This window comes from Wolffia australiana, chromosome 7, assembly GCF_029677425.1.
Source record: "Wolffia australiana isolate 7733 chromosome 7, ASM2967742v1".
In the NCBI taxonomy this organism is placed as follows: Eukaryota; Viridiplantae; Streptophyta; class Magnoliopsida; order Alismatales; family Araceae; genus Wolffia; species Wolffia australiana.
In genome coordinates, this window is record NC_135841.1 from 3798086 (window position 1) to 3806287 (window position 8202).

At 40.8% G+C, this 8202-nt stretch overlaps 1 non-coding gene across 1 annotated transcript; it reads right to left on the reverse strand.

Moving 5' to 3' along the window:
• Positions 1–1239: 1239 nt before the first annotated feature.
• LOC144706237 (small nucleolar RNA R71) lies at positions 1240–1345 on the reverse strand. Its single transcript, XR_013582207.1, has one exon. It is a non-coding gene; the product is annotated as a small nucleolar RNA R71 (small nucleolar RNA).
• Positions 1346–8202: the final 6857 nt, after the last annotated feature.

The following is an 8202-nucleotide window of genomic DNA, read 5'->3' on the forward strand; positions in this document are numbered from 1 at the left end:
TAAGCTAAGATTTTCTGGAAGAATGAGAAGGAAGTTGCCCGAAGGCATGGTGACCCGCCCGTGACATGGGACAATATGTCCCAAAAGCTTAAGGATAAATATATCCCTAAGCTCTATATGACCCGTCTATTGTTCAAATGGATGGATCTAAAGCAAGGAAGGCGAAAGGTCAGTTAATATATCGAGGAATTTGAGGAGTATCGCATGAGGTGTAAATTTGTAGAAAGCCCTCAGATTCAAATAGCCTTTTTCATCCACGGACTCTGATCAGACTTAGGAGTAAGAGTTTTAGAGTAGAACCCTAGCACCGTAGACTTAGCTTATAGTCTAGTGGAGAGTAATGAGTACTCTCATGAGGATGTAGTTATGCCGAGTGTCGTTGCACCCCGAGCGAGTGCTACCCATTCGTCTACGAGTACGACCACTCAAACTGCGTCCGGATGGAACCGAGGATCTAACACGACTCCGCGTCCAGCAGCACCCACGCCTACCCGGTCCCCGTTCTGACAACGCCAACACCCTCTGTCGTATCGACAGCTAGAGCCCTGATACCTGCCCGTGAGCCCATGCAATGCTTCAAATGCAAAGGGTTTAGACATTTTCTCACTGAATGTCCATCACTCTTGCATATGGACATCCATGGGAACCCACTAGATACACCACAGGAGGATGATTTAGAGATTGACGAATATTCGGGAGAGTGCCCCAAAGGGGAGGAATTGGAAGAACACCTCGGTTATATTCAAATAACCCCTGTAGTAGATTCCACCACACCCGAGTCGTCTTTCACCGAACCCACATTTGTAGAGGAGACATTGATTAGACCCGTACCAATGGACCCAATAGGTAATGGAACAGGAAACCCTGAGGTAGTTAACGATGGACGGAGGAGGATTAGAGAGTATTCCACACCAGCAGAAACCCCCATCTTAACCAGGATATCTGCCCCGATTGGAGAAGATGTGATGTTTAGAATCGATCCACACCAATTTCAGCTATTACCGCCCTTTTTGGGGAAGGCAAATGAAGAGCCCTATGACTTCTTAGAAAAATTTTACGAAGCATGTGATAGTTGCACTTACCCCAGAATTTCAAAGGAAGTTGTGAGAATGAAACTATTCCCTCATGCCCTTAAGGATAGAGCCAAGGATTGGTTTAGAACATTGGGAACAAATTTTGAATCATGGAATGATATGGAGAAGAGCTTCTTAAAAAGATATTATACAGTGGCTAGGACAAATTCTTTCAGAAGAGAAATTAGAAATTTTCAGCAGGGAAATGATACATTTAGCGAAGCATGGGAGAGATTGATGGGGCTCATTAGGAAGTGCCCCCACCATGGCATTCAAAAATGGGAGTTAGTGCAAATTTTCTATGAAGGCTTAAATGATGTGGAGAAAGGCAGAGTTGATATCTCGAGTGGAAGAGCAATAGCTGACATGTATGAAGATGAAGCTATGGCACTACTACAAAAAATGTCCGATAATTTAGCCTATCACCAAGATGCCTCCGATCATGTTAGGGTTACCCCTCGGAAAGGTGGACTGTTGGATGTTAGAGGGGTTGAACCCCAGATTACTATGGATAGAATTGAAAAACAGATAGGTGTAATGATGGGAAAAGCCATGGAAAAGATGAATGAAAAAATAATCTCACTATGGCAAGGTCAGAATAGCGGAAGAGCACCCAACCAAATAAATCGATGTGAAATGTGCTCAAGTGATAGCCACACCGGAGAAGAATGCCCTATGATATCAGAAGTGAATGCTATAGGCAGGCAAGAAGGGAGCAATGTCCAATGAGGAACTAGAGGAAACTTAGGAGGACAGGGATGGAACAACAACAACCGACCACCCCAACAACAGTTCCAATCCAAGGTGAACAATCCCCAACACCAACAACATTATCAACCTTACCAAAATTTTTCAGATCCCACTAATGCGACTCTCACCAAGGTCATCGAGGAGCTGCAAGAAGACAAGAAGAGGATGCTCAAGCTTTTTGAAGAAATGGAGGAGAGGCATCGGAGGGAGATGGAGAAGCTCATATGAGATCTGCCTTCACAACGGTCAACAATTTGCATGACGGGGAGCACCGCAAGGTGCGTGTGAAGACCCTATGAAGATGGGCGCCAAATCAGGTAAACTCCCTACTCAGGCCTGTATTAATCCTAGCAATTTACTTTATGTTGATGACATGTGTAGTGTAGTTAATGAGCATATTCATGACATGCATGCATTGACTGAACAACAAGAAATAGGAGAGCTGAGTGCTATATCAAAACTTAGGAGTGGGAAAGAGTTGGCTAATCCATTTGCAGCTATAGAGAAAGCGAAATGAAGTGGAGGATAAGTTAGAGGAAGTAGAAAAGGACGAGGATGAAGGGGTAGAGGAAAATCTGGAAAAGGAACCCAACCCCAAAACATATTGCCCACCTATCCCTTTCCCTAGTGCCTTACAAGCGAAGAAAGAAAATCGAAAGACAGCCCACTTCTTGAGTATTTGAAAGAGGCTATCGAAATTCCTGTTTTAGATGCGATCCAGTACATCCTTGATTATTCCAAATTTGTGAAAAACCTGTGTACACCTCCTAGGAAGCAAAAGAGGATTCAACTTTCTGAGAATATTAGTTCAATTTTTCTGCATGAATTACCTCAAAAGCGCAAGGATCCGGGAGCACCAGTGATCAAATGCGAAATTAGGGGGGAAGTATTCACCAAAGCTTTACTTGATTCAGGAGCAAGTGTGAATATCATGCCTAAGGCCCTACTTGAGACTTTTAAATTTGGTGAATTACAACCTGTAAATTTAGAATTGCAGTTAGCGACGGATCAATTAGAAGACCGTGTGGACAGTTGGTGGATGTGGTGATGAAAGTAGAAAAGTGTTCATTTCCTGTCGATTTTATAGTAGTGGATGTAAAAATTTCAGGAAAAATTAGTCATGCACCGATTATTTTAGGACGGCCATTCCTAGCTACCGCAAGAGTGAACACAGATTGGAATGCAGGAAAAATTAAATTGCGCATGGGAAAAGAAGAGGTTGAGTTACCAATCTCTCAATTGATGAAGTATCCCAATAGTAGCCAGGAAGACATTTATACATGTTCCCTAGATGATGAAAATGATGAATGCCATGTTATAGGAAAGTAATCTATGAGGTGATGGCGGTGAATGAGAGTGCCTATGAGGGGGAGAAGGACGACCATGGTGAAATGAAGGGTGAAAACATGAATAACTACAGATCTACGCCCACTGAAGAATTAGAATTGAAACCTCTTCCTTCTCACCTTAAATATGTTTTTTTAGGTCCAAGAAAGACATATCCAGTAATTATCTCTTCAACCCTCACTTTAGAGCAGGAAGTTAACCTATTAGATGTCTTACAACAGCATAAGAGCGCTATTGGATGGACCATAGACGACATCAAGGGAATTAGTCCTGATATCTGTCAGCATAGAATTTTTATCGAGGAAGGATCCAAACCATCAGTTCAGCATCAACGTAGATTAAATCCTTATCTTTACGATGTGTTGTCGAAGGAGATTACCAAATGGCTGAAAGCAGGATTCATTTACCCAATTTCAGATAGTAAGTGGGTGAGTCCAATTCATGTGGTACCTAAAAAAACAGGGATTACTGTCCAAAAGAATCAGGATGGAGAAGAGATCCAGACGAGGGTAGCATCGAGTTGGCGAGTATGCATAGATTACCGAAAGTTAAATCTAGCAACAAAAAAAGACCATTATCCTCTACCTTTCATTGATCAAATACTTGAAAAATTAGCTGGACAGAGTTTTTATTGTTTCTTGGATGGGTACTCAGGATATAATCAAATTAGCATTCATGAAAGTGACCAAGATAAAACTACGTTCACATGTCCTTTAGGAACATTTGCTTTTAGAAAAATGCCATTTGGACTTTGTAATGCACCAGCAACCTTTCAAAGGTGTATGAGTGCAATGTTTTTTGATTTAATTGGTACATGTCTTGAAGTTTTCATGGATGACTTTTCCGTGTTTGGTGAATCTTTTGGGTCTTGTTTGTCTAACTTGGATAAAGTGTTACAGATTTGCGAAGAAAACAAGTTAGTGCTCAGTTGGGAGAAATCCCATTTTATGGTGGACAGGGGGATCGTCTTAGGTCATCATATCAGCAAGGAGGGGCTGGCTGTGGACAAGGCAAAGATCGAGATCATCAAGGAGCTTCCACTTCCATCGACCCTAAAGCAACTTAGGGGTTTTTTGGGCCATGCCGGCTTTTATCGTCATTTTATTAAAGATTTTTCCAAAGTGGCTAAACCTCTCACTTTGCTTCTATCTAAAGACAAAGAAGTTATTTTGAATGATGAATGCAATTTGGCTTTTAATTTGATTAAAGAAGCATTAGTTACGGCTCCCATCTTACAAGCTCCAAATTGGAGTGAACCCTTTGAGATTTTTTGTGATGCTTCAGATTATGCAGTGGGAGCTGTGTTGGGACAACGCAAAGACAAGAAACCGACAGCTATTTATTATGCAAGTAAGACTCTCGACGCCGCTCAGGTAAATTACTCTACCACAGAGAAGGAATTACTTGCAATCGTCTTTGCTTTGGATAAATTTCGATCTTACCTAATAGGGAGTAAGATTATAATCTTTTCAGATCATGCTGCACTTAGACATTTGTTAAGTAAGAAAGAGGCAAAACCTAGATTAATGAGATGGATCCTACTTATGCAAGAATTCGATATTGAAATTAAAGACAGGCGGGGAGTGGATAATGGTGCGGCTGATCACCTCTCCCGCCTATCATTGCCAGCCCTAACTCCCATCACAGATTCTTTTCTGACGAGCAGATTTTAGAAATTTCTACACGGAAATTGCCTTGGTATGCTCATATAGTAAACTACTTAGTAAGCGGGCAATTGGCTCAAGGTTGGGATTATGGTGATAGAAAAAAGGTTGTTAAGGGTATGAAGTATTACTATTGGGATGAGCCTGAATTATTTAGATTAGGCGTCGATCAAATTTTAGGAGATGTATACCCGAGGATGAACAATGGAGAGTCTTGGAATCATGTCACTCATCCTTATCACGGAGGACACTACGCCTCCAAGATAACGGCACATAAGGTCCTACAATGTGGATTTTATTGGCCTCATCTTCATCGGGATGCATATGAATTCTGCAAGAGATGCATTCGATGTCAAGCGGTGGTCAATGTAAGTCGCAATGCCGCTATGCCTTTAACCCCTATCCTTGAAGTTGAGTTGTTTGATCTTTGGGGCATTGATTTCATGGGACCCTTTCCTCCTTCTTTGGGCTATGAATATATTTTGGTAGGTGTAGATTATGTCTCTAAGTGGGTAGAAGCCATACCAACACGAAAAATGATCATAAAGAAGTTGTTAAATTTGTCAAGGATAATATTTTCTCTCGGTTTGGATGCCCACGAGCCATTATTAGCGATGGTGGAACTCATTTCAATAACAAAGTCTTTAAAGAGTTGTTAAACGATATGGAGTTCATCATCGACTTACCACTCCGTATCATCCTCAAGCCAATGGCCAAGTGGAAGTCTCCAATAGAGAAATAAAAATCTTGAAGAAAATTATTAACCCTAATGGAAAGGAATGGTCGAGCAAATTGCCGGATGCGTTATGGGCATATCGGACGGCATATAAAACCCGTTAGGAATGTCGCCATTCAGGTTGGTGTTTGGAAAAGCTTGTCATCTCCTTTAGAAATCGAACATCGTGCTTTATGGGCTATCAAGAAACTTAACGTATCGTTAGATGATGCAGGTGACCATCGCTATTGCAGCTGCATGAGTTGGAGGAGTTGCGTGAAGCATACGAAAATTCACGCATCTACAAAGCCAAGATGAAAGCATTCCATGATCAACACATACACAGGAAGGTTTTTGCCCATGGCCAAAAAGTATGGTTATATAATTCTCGACTTAAACTGTTTCCAGGAAAGCTTAAATCAAGATGGGATGGACCTTATGTAGTATGTCAACATTTCGACAATGGGTCTGTTCTCGCTCGAGATCCAACACATGGAGCTGAATTCAAGGTCAATGGGCAGCGTTTGAAACCCTTCCTTGAACACGAGCCGCACCCCTAATGAAGACATTTCTTTAGAAGCGCGACATCACCCTCTACTTAAGAGCATCAATAAGATTTATTTTCTTTTCATTACGCTTTAGGATTCATTTTTCCTTTGCATTATTTTCTTTTACTATTATAGCTCCTCACTTTTGTTGCATCTCTTGTGGTAACTTTGACCAGGTTGCGGGAGTATGTAATTCAGCAAATCCGAGTTATCGCCAGATCTCTTGTTCACAATGCTAAAGGGCCCCATATCCTCCATATCACTGTTTGCCCTCTAACCTCAATTTTATTCTTCATGATTTTAGTAGCTTTGCATTGAGGACAATGCAGGTTTTAATGGGGAGATAGTTCATTTTAGGTGACAAACTATGGTTCATGCATTTAATTTTACAGAATTCTACATGAATTGAACCTGTTTTTTTAACAATCTTTAGCATGCACAGTCATGAATTAATTTTCTTTCATCCAATGGTTTGGGAACAAGTGTGGAGAAGTTAGGCTCCTAGAGCGGATCAAGAACATGTTGAGGTGCAACACAAGTGATTTTGGGCGATGTGGATTCAATTTCAAATTGGGAGGGTGTCTAGTAGGTGATTAGATGATGGAAAGTCAAGGGTAGAAGCTCTATGCTTCAAAGGGGAGTGACGAGTGAACTGAGAGCCCCATTCCATCAACTCTAATAGCCGATCCCACTTATGCATTTCGCCTCCCATTAGCCTACTTTCATTCCAAAATAGTGAGCAGCCATTCTCCGAGTCCTATGCACGGAATCCACCACTTCATTCACCTTATTGTTCCACACGCTTCACGCCATATCCATCACAACTTGACTCCACCACCTTGCTTCCGCTACCGAGGATATGCTTATCTCCCAAGCACGTCTATCTCACTTTCCACGGTATCACTACGATACTGCCTCTTTGTATCTTTTCTGTCAATAATTCGCTCTGCATCATCTAAATCTCGTTCTTCTATCTCTTCTCCATAGACCAATGTGATTGTTATGACACTCATGCTGGTTATGATAAAATATTTAAAAAACCATTCAAGTCATGGAAAGTGTTTCATTTGTTGTTATCCTCTTTGTTTGATATACAAAAAAAAAAAAAAGAGTTCGAAAAAAAAAGAAAGAAAGAAAAAAAAGACGAGGAATGAGAAGAAGACAAAGAGAAAGGAGGGGTTTGACTTGCACCATTTCTGGTTTTGACTTTCAATTCAGGGCAAGATTGTCTTTATTCTCTATATCATCACATTGGTCTCATCTCTTCTATCTCCCTCACTTCCTCTAAAAATCTTGGGAGTAGGTTATCCAAGGTAGCACAACACCCGTTGGACCATAAATCTCTCATTGTTCATGCTCACCCTAATTCTTTCACAAAGTCTCATTCTCCCCCATCACAACTCTATCATATACTCTTCTTGTTGTGTTCAATATTTTGTGCTCAACAGGAGGAGGAAATGGCTTCTTCTATTCTTAGGAAAGAGAAAAGGCTAATGGAGAGGCAAGTACTAGGTGGCCGTCACCCCGGGAGAGAGTGATCTTGCTCGCTAGAGATGTGAGACCAGCTGCACATGAGTGGAGAGAGTTTACCTGAGGAGTATAGTGTTATACCTAGAAACAAGTACACTCCCTTCTCATCCACTTAGGCATCCAAGCCAAGGAGAAAGAAACCCCACATTCCTGAAAAGGTCGGAGCTCAAAATGTCATTTAGTGTTTTAGTTCGGCTTGTGATTGATACACTTAACACTTCTCACACTTGTTGTCTGACTTACAGGATGAAAGAGATGATAATTCAGCAAAGTACTTAGATGTTGCTAAGGGACTAGCAATGTCTAAGTAGGGGGGTATATGATAACACCCTAATTTCGGTCTTTATTTCATGTTATTAGCATGATTTATGCATTTAAAAGGCTTAAATTTGGGTTGTTATCATATATTTACATAAAATAATGCTTCCAAGTAATTTCTGATTTTTCCCTAATTTTCTGTTAATTATATGAATTTTTAAGGATTTATTGAAGCTCGAAATAATTATTTTTGGATGAAAATGGCACATTAAAAAGTTTATTTCGACATTAATCAACATGGGAATTAATCAGGGAAT